Source organism: Artemia sp. Qi Xiang Cuo, chromosome 16 (genome assembly GCF_049724085.1).
Source record: "Artemia sp. Qi Xiang Cuo chromosome 16, ASM4972408v1, whole genome shotgun sequence".
NCBI classification, from domain to species: Eukaryota; Metazoa; Arthropoda; class Branchiopoda; order Anostraca; family Artemiidae; genus Artemia; species Artemia sp. Qi Xiang Cuo.
Window position 1 is genome coordinate 24,930,606 of NC_142809.1, and position 26,107 is coordinate 24,956,712.

The 26,107-nt window shown below is 35.3% G+C and overlaps 1 protein-coding gene across 3 annotated transcripts in view; it reads left to right on the top strand.

Annotated features, from left to right (window-relative positions):
- Positions 1–26,107, top strand: part of LOC148942708 (protein madd-4-like) — a 305,059-nt gene that overhangs the window by 89,564 nt on the left and 189,388 nt on the right. The gene's annotated exons all lie outside the window — the stretch shown is intronic.

The following is a 26,107-nucleotide window of genomic DNA, read 5'->3' on the forward strand; positions in this document are numbered from 1 at the left end:
AAATTTACTAAGATGATTGTGTAAGGATCTTTCGTCTTGCATTAATTTTGGCTGGTCTACAATTTCGGTTTTCATTAGATATGCAAATAGGTTCTTTTAAGTTTTTTTCGGGTGAAAATATTGATTGAGTCCTTCAAGATTAAACTGTCGTAAATTGGGCTTAATGAAATATCTCCAGTATGTCTATTTATTGCTAAATTTTGGTTCATATATTTTTTTATCTCAAAAATTTTTGGTTCAAATATTTTTTGAGATAAAAAAATATATGAACCAAAATTTAGCAATAAATAGAGATACTGGAGATATTTCATTAAGCCCAATTTACGACAGTTTAATCTTGAAGGACTCAATCAATATTTTCACCCGAAAAAACTTAAAAGAACCTATTTGCATATCTAATGAAAACCGAAATTGTAGACCAGCCAAAATTAATGCAAGACGAAAGATCCTTACACAATAATCTTGTTAAATTTAATTTTCATTGATTCCTGCCTGTTTTTTTATTCAGTGTATATTCTGTCTTTGTACAGTAAACTTCGAATGTTTATTTTCTCTTTTTTTTTTCTTCTCTTTTTTGTTTTTGTTTAGCACTGAGGACGACTTGGCGGAGGTCCTTGTCGAAATATTTGCTTATATTTTGTCTTCTTCATGGTTCGCTGGCTGACAAAATCCTCGTTTTTTCACCCTTTTTGATTTTATTTTTCATTTTGTTACTTTCTCTCTTCTCTGAGTTTCGTTTGTCAGATGTAATATGGATGACGTAATTTTGTGTAACGTTGCGACAGAACCCATAGGGAATCCTCGATTTTAACTGATCACGGGACACAAGTGGGTGCTGCGTAAGGACGGCACTCATCTTACGCAATGACAATGCATATATCACTGTCATATAATACTTTTATGAGATTTTATTTTTGTCCGAAACGTTCAACGCTTTTGTCTTTCTTTTAACTGAATTGCGGCACATTTTATGTAAGGTCAGCGCATCTTACGCAATGAGCACATCTTACCTAATAACTGCGCCAACATCACTGTCACATAATATTTTTTTGAAGTTTTATTTTTTGCCGAAATGTACATCGGGTTTTTCTTCCATATTCTTTTTTCAATTTAGTTCTTTGTCCTCGCTGGGACTTGAAAGGGGTCAATTCCCTTCCAATGGGACAGCGCTTGGAGCAACAGGACAAAAGTGCTATCCTCTGCATTTTGTATCGAGAACTATAGTCTAAAATTAACCTTGTGCGCGACACCTTAGATTTCCCCATTTTTCGCACAGGTTAGTATGTCATGTCTACAACCAAAATTTGACACGCATCTCTACAGAGATATCTCGAAATATACTATAAAAGACAGCGATGAAACCTCAATGAAAAATGTCTATAATGCAAGACGTGATGAATGACGACACTGAATATTGTGATGAATTTGCTCTAAGAGAAGAGAAAAAGTGCCCCTTCAAGAAAGAACATAAGGGATTATTCTATGGAATGCATTTTAAACACCGAAAGTCGTTCTGGAAGAATTCTGGTATATCATTTTACGATAAATCTTACTATTGATATGCTTAATAAGTTTTGTACCATAATTTTACAATAGATTTGTTTTTAAATATTAATTTTGTCTTACTCGACAAGCCTAGGGTAAGGATAGAAGTAGGGATTTCTCTATATGAATAGTTTGGGATCATCTAAACTACCCTTGCGGTGTCCGCCTGTCATCCATAACTCACTGTGAGATCCCGATCGGGCCGAAGGGTTCTTCAACCTGTGGGTGGAGCGCTGCAGGGAAGCTTGGTCAGTGTCCACTCGTTCTGGGGAGGGGATCCGGAATTTGACTAGACGACAAAGGAGGTTGAAAAAGGTCTTGCTCGGGGTATTTAGCAAGTAGCAATAATAGGGAATTGACAGGGGCAGCTATATAAGTGGAACTTTAGCCCCTCGCGCCTGTGCAATGTGGTCCCTGTTTCTTGGTGTTATGGCGCAATAGTGTTTCAATATTTTTATATGAGTAATCGGAATGTGGTTGGTATAAAACAAAATAATACGGATTACTAGCCCATCTTTTCTAATATAGGGAACAAAGCTAGCGACACACCATCGCCTTTAAACGGTCAGATAGGAAAATAGCATGAGATTCCTGTGACACAGACAGAAAATAAACATGGGATTTTAAAAGAACAGATAGTAAAATTAACATAGGATTCCTGTGACACTCTTAACTGTTTCAGTATTTCCCGTAGTAACAGCCATTTTTTGTCTCGATTCTTAACCATTTTTGGCATATTGTTTTTTGGAAGACACCCAGGATTTCCGTGACCAGGTCTAATAGGGATGACACCATTGCATGTGACAAGCTAGACTCCAAGAGCCCATGGGGAATCCCCGATTGTAACCGAGCAGGGCAAACACATGGGCGCTGTGTAATAATGGTTCTCATCTTACGCAATGACAAATAATGGGAGAGGTTGGAAGATAAGTGGGTCATCTTGCGAGAAGAGTAGGTACCCAAACCGTTAAAAAATATAATTATGGGCCAGAGTGGAATGGCACTATGACATTGTTATCACACACATCTGAGGGCAATTTTGACTAAGTATATGACTACCATATTTTAGGACTTGGACTCGACATTTTGGAAGCGCCAGGAATTAGAGTTGAAATTAGCTATAAATTACAAATCTAGTTAAAAGAACCTTTAAATAAGGGCCAAGGAGTTGAAGTCTTACAGATACCCCTCCCCCTCCCCTTAAAAATAAGTTCCAGAGGGCAGGGTTTATATTACAGAACTTTTAAATAAGGGCCAAGGAGTTGAAGTCTTACAGATGCTCCTCCCTCCCCCTTAAAAATCATTTCCAGAGGGCAGGGTTGATATTAGTTGCAAATTTTTAGGCACTATTGAGGTATATCCGAGAGCTATTCACAAAATACAGTGCGGGATTACAATCCATATGATTTAATTCCATATTTTATCGTTTTTTTTATATTATATTATCCGAGCTTCAAGTCAATGATACATTTTAGAAACTAACGCGCCATCATACAGCATTGCCGTCTCTGAAACAGGAGGTTCAGTATGGCTACAAATTTTCGAATAGATTAATTATCTCAGAATTTTCACGAAATAGCTCTTTGAATTTTTTTTTGGCTAAAAATAAATATATATGTTAACGTTCATTTTATAGGACTACACTTATAGGACTACAACACTAACACTAACAAATTTCTCTTAGAAGTAACTTTTTTTTGTTTATGAGAACGATTTTTCTGTTAGGAATAGCAAGTTTTTCTTGAAAAAAATGTTACTATTAAGACAAAAAAACCTGTTACTTCCGAAAGAAATTTGATAATATTAAGTAAAAGTTTGTTAGCATTAAGGAAAAAGTTGTTACTTCGAAAAGAAATTTGTTACTGTTAAGAAAAACTTGCTAGTTCTATCAGAAAACTCGTTATCATAAACATAAAATGTTACTTCTATGAGAAATTTGTTGTCTTGACGGAAAACTTGCTGCTATTAGAAAAATTTTGTTACTGTTAAGAAAAACCTGTTACATCCAAGATAAATTTGATAGTATTAAGTAAATGTTTGTTAGTATTAATGAAAAAGTTGTTACTTCGAAGAGAAAATTTTTTAGTGTTAAGACAAATTTGCTACTTCTAACAGAAAAACTTGTTATCATAGACGAAAAAATTGTTACTTCTAAGAGAAATATCTTATCCTTGACGGTAAGCCTGCTGTTATTAAAAAATATCTGTTAATATTAATAAAACCTGTTACTTCCGAGACAATTTTAAGCCAAAAAAAGAGAATCTAAGACAAAAATTGTTGCTTCTAAGAGACATATTTTATCTTTGACGGAAAACTTTCTGTTATTAGGAAAAAATTGCTACTATAAAGAACAACCTGTTACTTCCAAGAGACATTTGATAGTATTAAGTCAAATTTTGTTAGTATTAAGGAGAAAAGTTGTTACTCCTAAGAAAAAACTTGTTAGGGTTAAGAAAAACTTGCTACTTCTAACAGAAAACAGCTGGTATCAAGAACATAAGTTTTAGTCTTCTTTTACGTCCACAAAACGCAATTATGCCATATTGTATAAAAAATATTAAACCCAAGAAAGGCTGGTGTTCCAGAAAAAAAAATCATAATCCCTGATGCTCTTACAAGGCAAGAAGAGAGAAAGGCGACTCATGTATAGAATATAGGTTTTAGTCTTCTTTTAACTCCGATTATGCCTTATTGAAAATAAAATATTAAAGCCAAGAAAGGCAGTGTGTTCCAAGAAAAATCATAAGTTGCTTATCTACAAGACAGAGTAAATCCCAGAACTCCAGACCAAACTATAGAAATCAAGACCATACTATCAAAATCAGGACTGAAGTGTAAAAATCGTGGTCAACTTCTAAACAATCACTACCAAAACAAAGAAACTCTGACAAATTCATAAAAATCAAGAGCAAACTGTAGAAGTCATGTGCATCACTAGAAATCAAGGCCACCGTAGAAATCAAGAGCAAATTATAGAATTCATGGTCAACCACAAAAATAATTACCAAAACAAAAAAACCCTGACAAAGTCATAAAAATCAAGAGCAAACTATAGAAATCAATAGCAAACCTTAAAAATTAAGGTCAATATCTAAAGAATCCTAACTAATATACAGAAATCCTTACGAATTTATAAAATAATAGTCAATGCATAGAAATCTTGAAGAGCTAATAAAAATCTTAAGTGTTGTATGGAAATCCTCACAAATTTGTAAAAAAAAAATCAGGATCATCTCAAAGAATCCAGACCAATCCAGAGAAATCATGACAAAACTGTAGAAAATATTGCCTCGAGTTTTAGAGGCAGTAATACCGTACGCTTGCACATTCGTTTCTAAAGGTGGAGACAGTTCTATAAAATGAGAGTTAACATATACATTTATTTTTAGCCAAAAAGTCTGTCCCTTAGAAAAGCGATGTTTTCAGGCATTTGTGCCACAAAACAACAATTCTAGCCAAAAAAGCTCAAAAAGATACTGAGATAGATAGATAGATAGATAGATAGATAGATATTTATTTGCAAAAGAACTATCACAAAGCCTAGTGGGCTGGATTCGCATTTCTTAGTAAAAAAAAATATACAATAACAAAATAATACAATAAAAATACATAGTTACCACTGTATTGCATGAAAATTCAGAGATAGTTTATCTAATCGGAAATATATATATATCTATATAGAACCTCCTGTTTCAGAGGTGGCAACGTCGTATGATGCGCATTTGTTTTTAAAGGTGCAGATAGCTAATAAAAGCTTCAAAAGCTATTGCGTTAAAATTCTGAGATAGTTAATCTATTTGAAAATCTATATCCATTTGTGCCCCGAGTTTCAGAGACGGCAATGTCGCGAGAGGTGCCTTCCTTTCTAAAGGTGCAGGTAGTCCTATAAAATGAGCGTTAACATATATATTTATTCTTAGCAAAAAAAAAGTTCAAAAAGCTATTGCGTGAATATTCTGAGATAGTTGATCTATCCGAAAATATGTAGCCATAATGAGCCTCCTGTTTCAGAGTCGGCAATGCCGTATTATGGCGCGTTCGTTTCTAAAATGTATCATTGGCTTGAAGGTGGAAGAATATAAAATCAAGAAAAAAAATCGATAAAATATGGAATTAAATCAATGTATTGTAATCCCGCTCTGTATTTCGTTAATAGCTCTCAGAAATACCTCAAGAGTGCCTAAAAATTTTCATCTAATATCAACCCTGTCCTCTGGAAATGATTGCTAGGGGGGTAGCCATAAGACTCCAACTCCTTAGCCCTGTTTTAAAGGTTCTTTTAACTAGATTTGTAAATAATAGCCAATTTAAGCTCTAATTCCTGGCACTTCCAATATACCGAGTCCAACTCCTAAAATATGGTAAATAATTGTTAAAAAAATCCTCGAGTGCTAGCATAACTCAGTCGAAATTACCCTCAGATGTGTGTGAAAGCAGTGTCACAGCACCATTCTGCTCTGGCCCATAAGTATTCTTTTTAATGGTTTGGGTACCTACTTCTCTCGCAAGATGACCAATTAATCTTCCAACCTCTCCCATTAGCCGTCATTGCGTAAGATGAGCGCCGTTATTATGTATCACCCACGAGTGTGCCGTTCTAAGTTACAACGGAGGATTCCCCATGGGCTCCTGAAGTCTAGCTTGTCACATACGATGCTGTCATCCAAATTATACCTGGTCACGAAGATCCTTGGTGTCTTCCAAAATAACAATGCGCCAAAAATGGTTAAGAATCGAGACAAAAATTGTTGTTGCTAGGGGAAATATAGGAACACCTGGGAGAATCACAGGAGTCCCATGTTATTTTCTTATCTGTGCGTTTAAAATCTCATGTTAATTTTCCTATCTGTGCGTTTAAAATCCCATGTTAATTTCCTGTCTTTGTCACAGAAATTCCATGCAATTTTCCTATCTGACTGTTAAGGGCGATGGTGTGTCGCTAGCTTTGTTCCCTATATTAAAACAGATGGGCTGGTTACCCCTATTGATGCCACTTATGAATTATACAGACAAAACTCCGATTACTCATATAAAAATACTGAAACACAATTGCGCCATAACACCTAGAAACAGGGACCGCATTGCACAGGTGCGAGGGGCTCCACTTTTCTGACTTCCCCTGTTAATTTCCTATTATTGCTAATTGTTATATATCCCGAGAAAGAACATTTTCAACCTCCTTTTTCACCTAGTCGAAGTCCAGATCCCTTCCGTGAAATGATTAGACACTGACCGAACTCCCCTGCAGCGCTCCACTCACAGATTAGAAAACTTTGCGGATCGATCGGCATCTCACTGCGAGTTATGGACGACAGGGGGGACACTGCAAGGGGTGGTCTATTCGATCCCAAACTATTCATGTAGAAAAATCCCTACTTGTATCCTTACCCTAGTCTTATCGAATAACACAAAAATAATATTTAAAAACAAATTTATTGTAAGATAATGGTACAAAACTTAGCAAGCATATAAATGATGAGATTTATCGTAAAATGATATACGATAGTTCTTCCAGAACGATTTTCGATGTTTAAAATGCATTCTATAGAATAATCCCTTATGTTCTCTCTTAAAGGGGAACTTTTTCTCTTCTCTTAGATCATATTTGGCACAATATTCAGTGTCACGTCTTGCATTATAGATATTTTCATTGAGGTTCCATCGCTGACTTTTATACTATATTTTGAGATATCTCTGTAGAGCTACCCGTCTTTTCCATGTTTCTTCTTTCAATCTCTAGAAATAGATGTTTTCCGACTGCGTGCCAAACAGCCTGCGCGAAAAATGATGAAATCTCAGGTGTCACGCATTAGGCTAATTTTAGAATACAGTTCTCGATACAAAATACAGAGGATAGCGGTTTAGTCCTGTTGCTCGAAACGCTGTCCCATTGGAAGGGAATTGACCTTTCAAGTCCCAGCGAGGACAAAGAACTAAAATAAAAAAAGAATAAGGAAGAAAAACGTGCTACATTTCGGCGAAAAATAAAATCTCAAAAAAGTATGATGTGACAGTGATGTGCGCACTGTTATTAGGTAAGATGTGCTCATTGCGTATGATGCGCTGACCTTACATAAAGTGTGTGCTGCAATTCAGTCTGTGCCGCCTTTAAGTTAAAAGAAAGAAAAGCGTTGAACGTTTCGGGCAAAACATAAAATGTCAAAAAAGTATTATGTAACAGTGATGTGTGCACTGTTATTGTGTAAGATGAGTGCCGTAATTTTGCAGAACCCAGGTGTGTCCTGTGATCGGTTACAATCGGGGATCCCTATGGGTTCTATCCCAAGGTTAAATAAAACTGCGCAATCCGTATTACATTTGACCGTATTGCCCAGGTTTTAGTAACATCATTGATTACTACTTGTGTATTATCCCGACCACACTCCGATAATTTTACTGAAACCAAATTGCGTCTTAACACCTGTAATTCTGGGAATCTTGCCAGCCGCTAGGGACCTTGCTGGGGTGGGAAGCCTGCCAGGGGTGGGAATCTTACCAGCTGGAAACAAGGATCCAGTAGGAATCTTGGCAGGGATGCTGTGACGTCAGAGGGCTCTCATAGGAATCGTACAGAAAAGGGATAGGGCCATTGCAGAAAGCAGTGAGGGAGTATCGTGACGTCAGAGGATATTTTGCAGAAATCCCATGTTAATTTCCCTGTCTGACCATTTAGTATCCCATGTTAATTTCCTATGAACCTATTTAAAGCGCGAGTGTGTATCGCTAGCTGTGTTCCCTTTAATAGAACTGATGGGCCAGTAATACCTATTAATACTACTTGCTAAATATTCTGACCATACTCCGATTAATCATATAAAAACACCTGGGAATCTTGCCAGCTGACCGCTAGAAACAGGGCTTTCACAGGAATCTTTCCAGGGATGTTGTGACGTCAGAGGGCTCTCATAGGAATTCCGAGAGGGCTCATAGAACTAATTATCTCTATAATACTTATATGATGGATTACCCCCCCCCCCCTCATTACATTATTCTTAATGCTAAAGTTTGACTGTATGTCCCAATTTTAACGAATCGCTACTGAAACACAGGGGCCGTTTAACTCAAATAGGGAGCTTTTTAAAAGTGCTAACATCTTTAGCATAAAGATCAAGGTATTGAGGAGGGGGAACTCTTCATATAAAGAATAATTACCGTTCTTTTTTAGTTTTAATGTTGCTCCCTTATTTAGGGCTCAATAAAAACTTTTTTTTTATTTTTGAAAAACTCGATTTAACTGAGTTGATCCATCTGAGACTTAAAAAAATTATGTACAGCGGCGTATAACTGTGCATAATGTATTACGATGGAGGACCACTGTATCTTTGTATAGGGTTAAGGGGGTGTCCCGAGCCTCAAAAATTCCGCTTTTATAATAAACTTACACTGAGCCTTCAAGCAAATACGGTAAGAGAGATGAGGGGATGGATTTATAACTAAATATGTAATCTTACTTCATTCTGAGAAAGGTGTCTTGATTAAACCTGTAATATTGGAGGTGTCGGTGATAACCCACCTCTCACGGTATAAACATTCCGAGTATAAAACAAAATATCAAATCATATGCCTGCCTGCACGAGAGAGGGATAGGTGGGATATTGGTATCACGAGGACACCCGGAAATTTTTCAGGGGGTGCTGCCAGTAGCTTTGTTTTTATCAAGATTTATGCGGGAATGTTACTCCTTTTTCTGTTTTTTATATTTTTCAGTATCTTCTTGTTTTGCAGGGGGAGGCATTACCCCCTAGCCTCTTCTACTAACATCTAAAAGGGACATCCTTATGAAAACAGTATTCAAGTGACTTTCCCTGAAAAACCATGAAAATTAAAACTTTAATATTTATTTTGCCATTTCAGATCCCCCCCACCCCCTTGTGAGACGCTTCTGAATTGTCACATTTCCTTGGGGATGATTATCACTCTAGGTACGCTGTTATCACAAGCACTAAACTTAAATCTAGAAAGCAGGGTTTGAAGGAGAGCATCGTAGTGGTGATGGTGGCAATACTCCTACGCGTGCCTCATTTGCATAACTGGTTACTATCCGTGTAACAGGACCAATGACTACATAATTTGCATACTCACATGAGCTAATATTCATGATAATTATATGAATAGATTTTTTGTTTGAATGAAACTGGTCTTATGACACTCGCGTGGGTAGAGTAAATCAGGCTCTTAGAAATGTACACATCGCCCGAGGACGCATTTTATGATAAGAACCGAATTTTAATGAATCAAAAAGCGACAAATCTAAAACCCCTTTTTTCTTATGGCATGCGCTTGGGTAAAGTAAACTTAGGTAAAGCTGGTAGAGAATTACGACAGTCTTCTTTTGATCTTACATTGAATGCTAATAACCGAAAGCTGGCGATAGAGTTTATCGCTGGGTTAAGTGTTACCACAAGCACTAGCAAGAAGATGCACTAGAGAAGCGTGTGCACATGATACTTATTGTAGCACTGATTGCTGAGAAGTACAAATATTTGAACTACGAGCTACAAGAAGTAATTCATCTCTTATGATGGTGGATATGCGAGAGTGAGATATCCAGAGACGATACTACTCAAAGCGAATACCAACGTAAAGATAATAGTTGATGATTAGGGGCATCTTCTTGGTAGTGCTAGTGGTAACACGTTACCCAGTGATAAACCCTATCGCCAGCTTTTGGGTATTAACATTCAACAGAAGGTCAAAAGAAGACAGGCGTACTCCTCTACCAATATCATAAACCATATCTTGTCTACGTGCCAGAACTGTTACCTGTGTAAAAATAATGTAGTAATAGACAGTGAAATCGAAGGCAATATAAAAAGGGCGTTGGCAGATAATATCACCAAGTAATATAAAGTCAAATTACTTCGAAGATTACTTCGTTTGAAGATTACTTCGCATGCATAGAAATTATTTTCAGAAGTTCTCTAATTAAGCATTTGCCTTCGAAACAATAATTTCTAGAAATAGATTTTCCCCTCTGAGTCTTTTGCCTCATCCATATTACATAGCAAGCGAATGTAAACATTGATGTAGTATCTGGGTGTCCTGGGAATCCAGGTTATGCGTTTAAAACAGGGCATGAGTTTAAAACAGGGGTGTATCGCGTGACGTAAAACGTCTTGAAGAAAAAATGTCTTAAGAAACGTATTGAAATGTCTTGAAGTGTCTTAAAACGTCTTGAAATGTGTTAGAAAACGTCTTGAAACATCTTGAAGAAAAATATCTTAAGAAATGTCTTGAAACGTCTTAGAAAAAGTCTTGAAGAAAAATGTCTTAAGGAACATATTGAAATGTCTTGAAACGTCTTGAAATGTCTTGAAACGCCTTGAAATGTCTTAATAAAATACCTCTGCGTGGCGCTGTCATTATGTAACATGTGCGTTGTCATTACGTAATATGTGCGCTTTCATAACCCACGTGTGCGTTGTCGTTGCGTAATGCCCATGTATGCGCCGTAATTTCATAATACCCACGTGTGGACTGTCATCACATAATACCCAAGTGTTCGCTGTCATTACGTAAGAACGACGTGTGTGCCGTGAACAGAAATTATTCACGTGTGTGCCAAGTTGCAAGTTGGGGATTCCCCACTTGTTCCTAAAGTCTAGCTTTTGACGCACGATTGTCTCATCCATATTACATCGGTAAACATTAAAGTAACACCTGGTCACGGAAACAGGGCTTGCACTTGAAACAGGGCATGCCGTGGAATGACGTAAAACCTAAATCTCTTACAAGCTAAAAAAAGTGTCCAGATCAGATTCGAATGGGGTGGGCTGTCGTGGATCCTTAAATGCCTACACTACTTTTGTTTGGCCTGTTGTAGGGCATCATTTGTTCTCTAAAGAGTTCCACAAACAAATACGAAACTGGAACTCATGTTTTGCCTTAGCTTCATTCAATGTATGCAACGATCGAACCAAAAACAGTCGCAACGTTTTCAGCTTCAAAATAGCTGGACACATTTATTACAAAATCAGTCTAGCGGCACATCCATCACAGACCCTTGGAGGTGATTTTGAACTGTATTCATATGCCCAAATGTACTGTTTAGACCCCTATGGAGATGATAAAGAACATGCTTTACATCTTTTAAATTATTAGATCAATCGTAACCCAACAGATCTCTAGGAAGAAATATTGTGAGACACAAACAGCTATGTTAAACGTTACATGAAACACGTCCATCTTACTCCAGTTTCTTTGTCAAAATTGTTTCTTTTATTTTTTTTTTAAACTCTTAATTCCCATTAAATTTGGCTGGAACCCAGCGACCTCTTATGATTGACTTGCTCATAACAGGAATTTAAGGACCCTCTCCCTGAATAAAGTTAAAATGAGAAGAATTATTTTCGTTGGGAAATGATCCTATTGTTGATATCATTAGTAACTTGACGCATAGGTGACTAATTTAATGGATTTCTTTGGGGATTTTGTCTGACGAGTTTACGTGCGTTAGCTGTAGGTTCTCTTTTAAAAATATTATCATAAACTTAATCAATATCTAAATTAGTAGGATCTGTATTTATTGCCAAGTATGAAAAAATGTGTTAATTATTTATATGGCTTCCCTTGCCCATTGTGTAAAAATCTGCGTCTTTAGATATAAGTTATGCGTCTTCAAACTGAATATCATATCAAAAAAGTACAATCAGATGGGTGGGAGCTTTTAAGCTTTGAGTTTTTTGTCAATAGAAGTACGATGCTCAATAGGTGGCTCCTGGAAATGGCTAATGTGAGCAACCATTTGAAGTTTTACCAAAAGACTAGTAAAAAAATCAACTCTAAGTAAGGAGTAGCATCAAAAACTTAAAACGAACAGAAATTATTACGTATATAAGGGTTAATTTCTGATTATTTTTAAATCATGCTACCCCCCTTCTCCGTGGAAATTTTTCCCCGCAAATCCTTTCCTATCTAGGAGAAATTTGCTCCTCCAGAAAATTTCCCCCTTGAGAATTTATCACTCGGAAAGCTCCTCCATGGGAAATTTCTACCGCGGAAAATCCCCTCCTCCCTACTGAAATATCATCGAGACAATGCCAAACTGGTGACAGTCTCACCCGGACAATCCCCTTCCAAGCTGAAATCACGCTGAACCTCCCCCCCCCCACCTCCGTGGAAATTTTTCCCAGTAAATCCTCTGCCTCTAGGAGAAATTTGCTTCTGCAGAAATTTTTGCCCTTGAAAATTTATCCCTCAGAAAGTTCCTCCGTGCAAAATTCCTACCATGGAAATCTCCCCCTCCCTACTGAAAGAACATCGACACAATTCCACACCGGTGAAAATTTCGCCCGGATAATTTCCCCTTAACAATTCCATATGTAAAATTGAGTTGGCAAAGAGAAAGTAAGACAAATAAGAAGTATTTTGTATAGGAATTCTGGCAAATTCCCCCACTGTGGAAATTTTACTCTCAAAGCTAAGAGAATATAAGACAATTAAAAAAAAATCGTATAGCAATTTTGTCGAATTCCCCCTGTAAAAAATTTCCCTGGAAAATTTGCCCCCAGAAAGTTCCCTCCCGCAAAAAGGATCAGTCCAATGGAAATCCACCCCAAGCACAAAATACCCGCCCCCACCACCGACAAATGTCTGTATAGCTCCCAATGGCATATATTATACGTAAAAAATGTGCAAATTTCATAACTTAAAGGCCTCTCCCAAAGGACTCAGGGGGGGGGAGGGTGTCAGGTAACTTTGGCGGAAAAAGGGGCGTGGGAGGGGGCCAGTTTCCCACCAATTCTTATGGTCACTTAAAAAGGACACTAGAACTTTTAATTTCCGTTCAAATACACCTTCTCCTGATCGTCTAGGACCGTTATTTTGATTCAATCACCCTTGGAACAAATAAATAATAATAAACACGCATCCGTGATCTGTCTTCTGGCAAAAATAGTAAAATTCCAAGTTTTTGTATATAGGAGTCTGAAACCTCTAAAGAAGGGTTTTCTAGTACGCTGAATCTGATGGTGTAATTTTCATTAAAATTCCTTAAATTTTAGGGGATGTTTCCCCCAATTTCAAAAATCAGGTGAATTTTCTCAGACTTTTAACTTTTGATGTATAACACTAAATTTGATAAATGCTATATATTTAGAATTAGCATCATAGGCTGATCCTCTTGATGTATCTTTTAATATCAAAATTTTATATTTTAGAGTTTCGGTGACATTACATTGTACCTTTTGAAAAGTAGAGCTACACTTTACCAAAGTCGAGCAGAAATAAAGTCGAATTATAATTCAAGGACAAAACGACCATAAAGTATTATAGAAAAATAAATGAAACCCAATTCAAACAGAAATTACAATGAATAGCCCACTCAAACTAAACGAACAAAAATTACCAAAAGCAGGAGTAGGGCTAACACCCCCTATTCCGTCTAAAGACCATAACAACATTTGTGCTTAACTTAAAACAATTTTTATTTCAAGTAATTTATTTTTATCTCTCATTAAAAGAAAATCACTATAATGACCAAGATTCTGACAAGAACAAATGAATTTGGAGTGACAGTTTAATATATATTAATATTCAATCCTGAAAGTCTTAACAATTTTGGATTTATTAACACTATAGAAAATAACGTTTAAAATGCATTTAACCTACAATACAGCCCAAATGACGTTTCGCTTTCTGATATTTTAGACAAAGCTAGTCTTTTTTTGTCTTTTTTTTTTTAGTGCGTCAGAGCTTGAAAATATTTCCCCTATGCCTTACTTTGGCAGTTAATCTACTCTTAGAATCATCAGTCATATAACATCCCAATTTTTTGAGCCCACAATACTAGTCTCTGTTCTATAGGGGCGAGGGGGGGAATCACCCCCATCTGAAGCTTAGATAAGTTTGCTAAAGTATAATTGACCTAGGGTATCTGTCACATGCATTAAGTAAGCATTCTACATTACTATTGCCTCTTATGATACCATTTTGATTTTTTTTTTTTTTTTTCATTAAATAGATTTCACCATCCAGCCCACCCCAAACAGAGTATCAGAACATTTTATTCCGGGGGTAGTGATGTTTAATATTATGTACGGTAAGAGTGCAGTATCACAAAGGTTTTGAGAAAGAGAAATAGGCTTAAGAGGTAGTCCAATTATATTGGACCTTAAAGACCAGATTATGAATTTAATAAGAAGTATATTTTGAACAGAGTGCATCAATTCATTAACAGTATAGTTTTTTGGTACTTGTATGATATATACCCTACCTAATGTTCTTCTAATATGTTTCTCTGGCACTCAATCCTAATGAAATATACCAAAGAAAGATAAAAATATAATACTTTAGAAAGAAATTTGGGCTATATATTTGCATATAGGGGGGGGGGGGTTTAAAATATAGGGTCTGCATGCCTAATGTGTCAGGTACAATTATTCTGCATATTATGTAGTAAGAATTGTTTTCTAACTTCATACTGTCCAGATAATTTACCCCTCCACCCCAATGAGCAAATATATAGCCCAAATTACATATTTTCCGTCTATTCTGTCAGTTTTCTTTGTCCTGGCTCACGCTATGCTGAAAGAAACAAACGAAATAAAACCGGTTCTGTAATGCGTCAATTAATGAACAACTTGAACGGTAGGGCGTTTATCATACAAGTGCCCTTTCTTACCTTGATTAATTGAAAAACCCTATTTGATACATTTAGGATTTAAAATGTGCTTATTTGTGCTAAAAATGCTTATTCAAATATGCTATTTTGCTCATTATAATTTCAACTAGTGCCTTGTATTCAACACGATGTAGTTTTCAAAACTATCAAGTAAGTCACTGCTCGAGGAATCACCTATCCTTGATAGTGATTTATAATAAATAAGTTTCTTGACCTAGATTCCTTCAAGGAAATAACAATAATTTCCTTGTTTGACGGCCCTATTTCATAAACAGCACTAGAATTAGATCGGAAACGTGATGTAGCTGCAATTTTCCCATTTGTAGAATGTTTATTTTTAACGTTTCGACTTGATCATGGGTTGGCAACCGTTTGTTGTAAATGGGCCAAAATTTTACGTTGGCATATTACGCGGGCCACACTTAGGTCACACGTCATTACACTGTAGTGTAGTATTGTAGGTATACTATAATAATTAGAGTACATCTACAATATTTATATGGAAATATTTTAGGTTTAAAGATAAAACGCTTAATGTATATTTTTACTACATTTATTTTAGTTAATACGATCAATGGGATTTTCGTTGTTGCATTTGACTTGCAAGTTTTTTTTTTACATTAGCTTGCATTTTCGTAGTAGAGACGTATAATATTGCGTCTAAATGTATGTTCGATAATTGAGAACAGTGATAATCGAGAAATATCGACTGCGAAGGGGTTTTCGAAAATATCCATCTTACGTGAGATCTTTGTGAAATCAGCAAACCGGTTTTCAAACTCAGTTTATAGATGTATTAATGCACTTTTCATTATAGTATTTCATTATTTCACTTTTTATTTTTGAAATTTTCGTCACACCTCTCTCTGAGGATGTTGGCTTACACCCTATAATCTGACCCCTCTCCCTAAACACTTAAAGGAGGAACGTGAATTGTGGTCGCATAATTGTCGTCAGATTTGTATATGTCACTTGCAGTAAAAGGAAGCTTTTCTAGAACTGACTTCGGGTTTGAGAAGCACAGTTTAACGTTGACCATTTTAAAATTCATTGCTAGACCCAAGGTTGTGGGTTCAGGCTTACGTAGTCAGAGTTGTGAATTTTGAGCTCGAAAACCTACCAGCCAGTCTATCCCTGCCTCTTTGGCATTGGTCCAGTTCTGAGGGATTGTCTTGTTGTTTGGTATAGGCAAGTAGTTGATGCAGTCAAAGTCATATGCACTGGTAATTGTGGTTACAATTAGTTGGGGTCGCAGTCGCAATCAGGGACATTCACAAGTATTTGTAGTTGCAAGTAGTCGCAAATTAAACAGTTAAAAGTAGTCACAGTTTGAAAAAGTCACAATAGCAGTAGTAGTAATTGCATAAGTAGTAAAAGGAGTAGCACTCAAAGGTTCAATGAACTGCTTTCAGCTGTTTCTTAGATATTGTTCATATGCCCTTTTGACAACCTGCATGCATAGAGTACATTTTGATTTTGTCCATTATACACTGCAATTTCCCTTGATAATTTCACCTTAATACCTTTGTCCACCCCAGATATATTACAGATAGACCATTTTAACATTCAAGTAAAGTTATAAATCCTCCTCAACAGAACCTTATGTTCCAACTTTATATCTTATCCGTTCTTAAGATGCCGTAATATGCCCTTATGACAAACTTGCACGGACATAGTGTCTTTTGATTTAGTTCAATATTCCCAATAATACGCTCTGAAAGTTTCAGCGTACCTCCCACCTTTTTTCCTGGGATATTGCTAATACACCCTTTTGGCAATCTGGATATACATTGTACCTTTTGATTTAGTTTTACTCCCCCTCTAGTTTCCCTGAAAGTTGAAACTCAAACCTTGCTCTGTTCCTGAGACATTGTATGTATCTATCCTCCTTTGACAACCTAGATGAATTTAAACCCTTTTGAAGAAAAAAATTACCCTCGATTTTGTAGACGGGTCTCATCTTGTACATACTGGGATATGCCCCAGTGTGTACCGTGTTTTTCTGTCCCACTATACAACAGATGACACCCATCTACAAAATGTTTTGCCACATAACATGACCAGATAAGTTGGCTTTCAGTTTGTACCCAAGCACTAAATTTTTATGAACTAAAATAGAATATACAAAGAAAATCAAAAGAAAAAATATTTTTGGGGGGATATTTCCCAAAGTTTGAGGTAGGACTGCAAAAGACAAAAATTGTAACTTACCAACATAGTTGCTCTGGACTGGATAGTTGAACATCAAACTAACTATGCTAGATGGCGCTTACGGATTTTTTCGAGAATGCTATATGGCAGAATGCTAGATGGCACCCTCTTTCAGCGAGGATCTTGTGGGTCGCACCAAGACGCCTCGCGAGCTGCATGCAGCCCGCGGGCTGCCCACCTGTGGGCCACGGTTGCCACCGTCAGTAGGATTTTACTAGATCTAGCTAAAAAAAGAAAATCTACTTTATTTAGTGGATCTAGTATATTTTCCTAAATCTAGTAAAAAGTCATGATTGATAGTAAACAAAACTTTTGTTGTTTTCCATGATTGAGGGAAAAAAATTAGGTGCCATTCATTACAAAATCTGATTTCGATTACGTTAAATATTATGGCTACTATAGGTTTCCGGAATTTTCCATCATACTATAAAAACGAAAGAAAAGAGGAAAAGACGAGAAAACAGGAAAAGAGAAAAACAGAGAAGAAAAAACGAAAAAAGATTGTGAAAATCCTATTGATGATCCTCCTACAGTAAAAATCGATGCTTGATGGTGCGCGTGTGGCGGTAGCCGCATGTGCAAAAAAATTTTGGAGTATTTAGTAAAAACAGATACGATTTAGTAAATTTTTCCTTTAATTTAGTAAATCCTTCTAGGCCAGGGTGGCAACACTGCTGTGGGCTAGATGAACGACTGCAAAGTATTTGTTGATGCAACACACATTAGTTTTGAATTGCATCAAATATGACGGTATACCTTCTTGTTTGGCGATCTGATTATCCAACTGGCAATAGTGCTAGAACAGTTTGATATTTTTAAAATCTGATCATAAAGTTTTACGTCGATTGTAATCCAACAGTTAGGTTTTCTTGGATTGTGAAAGAGACGATCAACATTTTTAAAACATCATGAATTTGTGCTTATCCGTTTGTTTTCAAAGTTCAAATGTAAAAAGAAGAGGGATGAATATTTACTTTTAATATTTTTTTTACTTTAATTTGTTTCTCATTATGAGTAGATATTCTTCTTTTTTTCCAATATAGTACTTATTCTACACTGTACATTTTAGAGCTCTAAGTTCCAACTACTCAAAAATTTTGCAAAAATTTGTCCTTTTTACTCCAAAACCCAAATTAAGAATCAGATTTTTAACTTGAAAGCTTTATCTATGCATAAAAATTAAGCGTGTGTCTGTTATTCCGTTTGCTGAATTTCCAGCTAAACTGTCAATGGTAGGAACGTCACATTTTGCAAAGCCGTTTTAAAGGTGCTAGAAAGTAAACATAGGTATTTAAAATCCAAAGATATACAACTAGAAAAAATTCATTGGTAAGGGCCTTAGGCCGAAAGCCCGAGTCTGTTCATGGGGGCCGAAAGCCCAAGTCATTGGAAAGATTCGACAAAAACTTAACGAAGCTGGCTGTTTTTCCAGTATGTCTGTTTTTGCCAGTTGCTCTTGTGATTGATGATGATGATGATGATTACTATTATTATTCATTTACTGCCCGTCAAAAAAAGGGTACAATAGACGGAGTAATCACTAAAGAAAGAAAAAAAGGACATAAACACACATTAAAAATTCAAATATATGACAAAAAAAAACTCTTTATTACATATATTACAATAATACGAATAAAACTATTGCGAAAAAATTGAAAAACAAGGATGGTGAAAAATTGATTGAAAAGGGGATAGAGATTTATTAATACTAATAATTGTACCCATAGGGGATAGAGATAATAATACTAATTATGTATTCTATCAAATAGTTTTGTATGAAGGCACAAAATGACTCCAGTCCATTCCCCTTCCACTACACCTATGAAGGATAGATCCATTAAGCATAAATATGCCTAAGAGGCTTCTTAAAAAAAAAAACACAGACCTTCTTAAGAAAATATTCACCAGAAAGAAGCCATAGCATATTTGGGCATTTTTGGCTGTATTTACCCTGCGACCTAAATTCTTTAAATGTAAATCAAGGGTTTTACAGTTCTCACAAAATGTGCAGGTCTAATTAAATAATAAGATAGTTAGGAGCAGCAAAAATTTCTACAGTAAGACAAACATTTAAGCAAACTGGCTCCCAGTACAGAAAATAAATGTTAGAAGGTTGGATTTCCTAGTGGATTTCCTCTCTAAAAATCTTTTTTTTAGAGAGGAGCTGAAGAAAAAAGCTCATTAATTCAGCCACAAATTATTTCTCTATTTACTAAATGTTGATAAGCTCAACGTCTAGTGTATCACACAATAGACAATATGAATAAGCTAGTTAAATCTGTTCATCATTAGACGACTTTTGAGAAATTAAAGCAATATAAGCCTTCTGATTCAAATGGCTTCTTCACTGTTTGCAGCAATTATGAGTCTACTGTATTACTCTGCTTAGGTAGCACAGAAATTGAGAATAGAATGAACCAAAATTAGGACTTTTGCTCCCTGTTACATTGAATTTTTTTAAACGTAGTTCATGATCGTGGTCCAGCATTCTGTCAAAAGCATGGTTGTAAGAAGCTAGGTTTCCAAGAGAAGAAAAAAAATGTCTACTAGTAGAAAGGATATAATATATACTGGGGATACAACTGGGGATAGATCGTATAAAGCGAGCAGAACAGGTTATATTCGGACCAAAATGATATACAATACAGAAGTTACAGCCTGAAGGAATAGACCATGTCAATAAATATAGACTGAATATAATTTATTGCAAGTATGATACAAATGAGATACCTTTTTCTTACTGTATTTGTGTAAGTCAATGATCCAAATTTAATGTACATTCAGTAGGGCATAGAATTCAAATTGTCTGAAGAGTTTTAACTCAGGACATGAATGTGAAGGTAAAACCAAATGATAATAATCAGAATAATTTTTTTTATTTGGATTTAATGAGACAGGCAAAGGGTTGGAATTTTAATCCCTCATCAACTAAAGCTATGTCTGAGGAAATGCTGATTCCCAAGTCACATTATATAAATATCAGAATAGGATTAGAATATACTCATCCTTCACAAGTAGATTGATTCGATTGACCTAACTTCTCTTCTTGGCAGTGATCGCTATAATACAGAAGTACCAAGTGAGGAGTGTAGGCCATATAAAATATTTCTTAGTATTGAATTATGCATAAAGTTGCAACTAATAAAGTCGTAGGCACCGAGAAAGGAATTTTAATATAGAAATCAAGAAACAGTCCTTAGAAATCCAGTACACTCCTTAGAAATCAAGTATTGAGGTGGCTATGGATTTGACGACGCCCATAGTGGGTATACTATTGGAGCTACTACAGATTCTTCTTAAAAAGTCGTATACATTTTAAGCAATGACACGGCAGCCATTAGCCATCAAGGACCCCAACCTCCAAGAGCCCCAATACCCCTTTCCCAATTTTTTGGCCCATCCCCTCATTTTTACTACTTTTTTTAAGTTTAATTTATTTTAATTCTATTTTTTTACTTTTTATTTTTTATATTTTATTAACATAGAATTTTTGCAACTTTTTTACATGTCTTAAAATGACATGAAATATACTTAAAACAAAATAATATTTATTATTTTCAAAATACAAAATGAGAATGATAGTTAGTCATGACTTTTACTATTAGAAAAATGATGTTTGTAGTAGCACTTTTCTTTTTTGGACTGAATTTTTTTTGGACAGAAAATTTTTCAACTTTGATTTTTTATTATTTTTATTTATTTGGCTGTACCAATGGTACTCCAAGGCTGCTCATCGACACTACGCAGCTACAAGAATGGCACTCTATGGCTGGTTATCAACACTGCCTAGTTTATTATATGTATTAAATCACTATTTTTCGTACATTGCAAGGGTAAAAACTTGCATCATATTCTTTAAAGAAAAAGGGAAGATGAGTTATTCAAAAAAAGTTTTTACGAATGATAAAGTCATCGTTGCGTTGAATGCTGGCAAAGATAAATATTTGAACTACGAAACAAATGGTAGTGGTAACACTATTGGAAACGTATGCGTGGGATTGTCATGACAGGGAGAGTTTAGATTTCTTTGAAGTACCGAAGAGATTCAACATTGTTGATGGTGGATATGCTAGAGTATCATTTCCAGAGATAATAGTACTGAAAGAGAATGCAAACATAGAAATAATTGTCGATAATGGGGGATAACTTTCAAAGAGAATGCAAACATAAACATAATTGTCGATGATTGGGGACAACTTCTTGCTGCTGTTATTGGTAACACATAACCTGTTGCTATATCCTATCACAAACCATCCGGTATTAGCATTCTAAAGAAGACAAGAAAAAGACTGGCATACCCTTGCACTAATGTCATTAACAATATCTTGTCTACGTGTCAGAACTGTTACCTGTGCAAAACAATATCATAACAGACAGTAAAATCACAGACAAAATAAAAAGGACAGTGGTTGACAATATCACTAATAAATAAAGATAAATTGATGGAAAATAAAGCGCAAGTGAACATTATTACTACTTTTGATCATATCATAGGCAGCGGGCTAGTGCTGCCTAACTAAAGAACGATGTGGCCACCATTTTTTTTTCTTCTTTCTTCGACAGGCACTTCGTATCGAAGGAGTTGTCGTATAAACTTCGAAAAGGGCTCATTCAATTGGAAATTTGGGTGGCTAGTGCCTTTTTTAATAGTCGAAAGTGATTGGAGGGCACTAGTCCCCCCCCTCGCCACGCTCATCATTCCCCCAAACACATCCAATCGAAATTTCGAGATAGCTATTTTGTTCAGCGTAGTTGATTTCAACATAGAAAATATCTTTTTGAGGAGGACACTCCACCACTACCCTCAGGGCAAGGGTTTTAAGTTATACCCTGAGGACATATAATAACAATGTTGGCACAATGTACCATATATTATTTTTTTAATTTAGAGCAGGGCACTTCATATGGAAGGGTTCGTCGTAAAGACTTCAAAAGGGGCTCATTCGATTGGAAATCAAGAGTTATAGGGCCCTTTTTAATAGTCTAAAGCGATTGGAGGGAAATTATTCCCCACCCCCACGCCCATCACTCCCGCAAAAACATCCAATCGAAATTTTGCGATAGCCATTTTGTTCAGCGTAGTTGATTTCAAGATAGAAAATGTGTTTTTGAGGAGGACACTCCCCCACAACCCTCAGGGTAAGGGTTTTAAGTTATGCCCTGGGGGCATAAAAGGTTTTTATGCAAGGCGTTGTCGTAGAAACTTCAAAAAAGGCCCATTCAATTTGATATTCAAAGGGCTAGTGCCCTTTTTAACAGTCGAAAGTAATTGGTGGGCAACTAGACCCCCCCACGCCCATAATTTCCCCGAACACATCCAATCAAAATTTTGAGATAGCCATTTTGTTCAGCCTAGTTGATTACTAGATAAAAAATATGTTTTTGAGGAGGACACTCCCCCACAGCCCTCAGGGCAAGGGTTTTAAGTTATGCCTTGGGGTCATATAAAGTTTTTAAAGAAGGCGTGGTCGTAGAAACTTCAAAAAAAGCTCATTCGATTGGAAATTCAAAGGACTAGTGCCCTTTCTAATAATCGAAAGTGATTGGAGGGCAACTAACCCCCCCCCCACGCCCATCATACCCCCAAAAACAACCAATAAAAATTTTGAGATAGCCATTTTGTTCAGCGTAGTTGATTTCCACATGGAAAATATGTTTTTGAGGAGGACAGCCCCCCGCAACCCTCGGGGCAAGGGTTTTAAGTTATGCCAGGAGGGCATATAAGAACAATGTTGGCACAATGTACTATGTATTATTTTTTCCTTTAGAGCAGGGCACTTCATATGGAAGGGGTCGTTGTAGAAACTTCAAAAGAGGCTCATTCAATTGGAAATTGAAAGTTCTAGTGCCCTTTTAATAGTCGAAACTGAATGTAGGGCAACTAGCCCACCCCCTCCCCCCACCCATCATTCCCCCAAAGACATCCAATCAAAATTATGAGATAGCCATTTTGTTCAGTGTAGTTGATTTCCAGATAGAAACTTTTTTTTAGGAGGACACTCCCCCACAATCCTCGGGGCAAGGATTTTAAGTTATGCCCTGAGGGCATATAAGAAAAAAGCCCACCCTCCTATTTGACTTTATGTTTAAAAACTAAATGTTGCCATAAGATTAAATCAAAATGCATTGTGTTAATGCTAAATCTTAATAAGGCATCTCAGCAATATCCCATGAACGACTGAGGGTATTATGTTCGAGCTTTTGGGGTTGCTCCTGCTCTTGAAATTTAACCAAATCAAAATAGTGTAAGTGCATTCAAGCTATCAAAGAAGGTAAACAGATTCGTTTGCGAATGGTATTAAGTTTTCTATTTCAGGTCAACTAGAGGAGGTATGCAACTAAATTAAACACTACTATTTGTGTCCGGATTTTTAAGAGGGCGTATTTTGTTAAAAATTGCTGAAAACTTTTCTCCGGCATATAAATAGCAGGCCAAACTATAAATTCTTAAAAAACGAAAAGATTTGAAGTATTATTTTCTTTTTCTCTGAAAAGACTATGTCAATATAAAACGAACAGAAGTTAATTAAAAAAACCTTTTTCCACAAAATTAGTTTTTCAAAGAAAAGTAAAGAACTTCTTTAAACAAAAAATGAGCAAAAATAAAATCAAATAATCTACCAAGCTCAAAACTACCACAAATCAGCATCGATATATAAATGAAATTCAAAACGAACAGAAATTACAATAGATAACCGAGTCAAACTCAAAACGAGCAGAAATTAACATAAGTTGGGCTCAAAACCCCTATGCCTTTCCATGGCCAGAACATAATTTGCACACTATTGAAAAAAAATACAAATGATTTTGCAATGTCAGTTTAATATACATATACTGATATTTAGTAATCAAAATGTTAATATTATTCGATTTGTTAAAGTTATAAAAGTAAAAACATTTAAATTTTTTCCGTAAAGTGTAAATTATGTTCTGACTTTGTGAAGGCACAGAGGTTTTGAGCCCAACTTATGTTAATTTCTGCTCGTTTTCAGTTTGACTCGGTTATTTATTGTAATTTCTGTTTTTTCTGGGTTTCATTTATTTATCGATGCTGATTTGTGGTAGTTTCACGCTTGGTAGACTATTTGATTTTATTTTTGATCATTTTTGTTTAATGTAGTTCTTTACTTTTCTTTGAAAAACTTATTTTGTGTAAAAAGTTTTTTTTAATTAATAGCAAATAAATTTAATAATACCAAGGATGAAATGCATATTTAACCTGTAGGGGACATCCCCAGTAAGATTAGTGTATGACTCAAAATGGCTTAATGATTATTCTACTGGTTACGAACTAAGAGAAGAGATTAGCTACAGTATCATGAGAGAGCATGATGAATTATGGAACAGATTCAAAATGTCCAAAGTGTTCAATGATATTAATAATGCATAATAACGCATGTAACATATTTTTATATTAATACTCTACATGTCATTACTTCATGAAAAATATTTTATGCAGTACTTTGTTATGTGATCATTATTATTAGGGTACGCTTGCGCATCAAACGCTTAGAATGTCTATTAAAAATACGGAGATGCAAGAAAAGAAATTTTCAGACACACAGATACTGCTAACAGACCCATAAGTCAATTAATTGGTGACTGAATATCCAAAATTAATAGAAAAAGTACTTTTGCACAGAACAAAATTCAACTGCTCAAGTATTTTTAGCATCCAAAGGATTATACAACATTTCACGGATTCAAGAAACTATTCAAATGTTTAATAACCTATGCTTTTCTAGTTTACACATAACTAAAATCTACCATTATCAATTAGTACAAGTATTCTGTAGCATCAAAAGTATTTTTCAAAATTTCACAGAATCAAGAAACTGTTCAAATATTTCAGAATCTATACTTTTGCAGTTTACATGTACCTAAAATCTTCCATTATCAATTAATACAGGTATTTTTAGCATCAAAAGTGTTTTACAACATTTCACAGAATCAAGAAACTATCAAAATGATTCAGAATCTATAATTTTGAAGTTTACATGTGTCCAAAATCTTCTATTTTTTAGCATAAAAAGGATTTTTCACAGAATCACAAAATCTAGAAACTATTCAAATGTTTCAGAATACATGTTTTTGCAGTATGCATGTAACTAAAATCTTCCATTATCAATTAATACAAAAAAATTTTTGAATCAAAAAGATTTTACAACATTTCATAGAATCAAGAAATTATTCAAAAGTTTCAGAATCTATGCTTTTGCAGTTTACATGTAACTAAAATCTTCCATTTTCAATTAATATAGGTATTTTTGTAGCATCAAAAGGGTTTTACAACATTTCATAAAATCAAGAAAACATTCAAGTGTTTCAGAATCTATGCTTTTGCAGTATGCATGTAACTGAAATCTTTCGAACTATCCATTAATAAATGTATTTCTTAGCACAAAAAGGAATTTCACAACATTTCACAGAATCAACAAACTATTCAAATGTTTCAGAATCTATGCTTTTGCAGTTTTCATTTAACTAAAATCTTCAGTTATCAATTACAGATATTTTGTAGCAATAAAATGATTTTACATCATTTTGCAGAATCAAAAAACTATTCAAATGTTTCACAATTCAAGCTTTTGTAGTCTGAATTTAACTAAAATTTTCCATTTTCAATTAATACAGGTATTTTTTAACATCAAAAGGATTTAAAATATTTCACAGAATCAGGAAACTAATCAAATGTTTCAGAAGAAATTCTTTTACAGTTTCCATTTAACT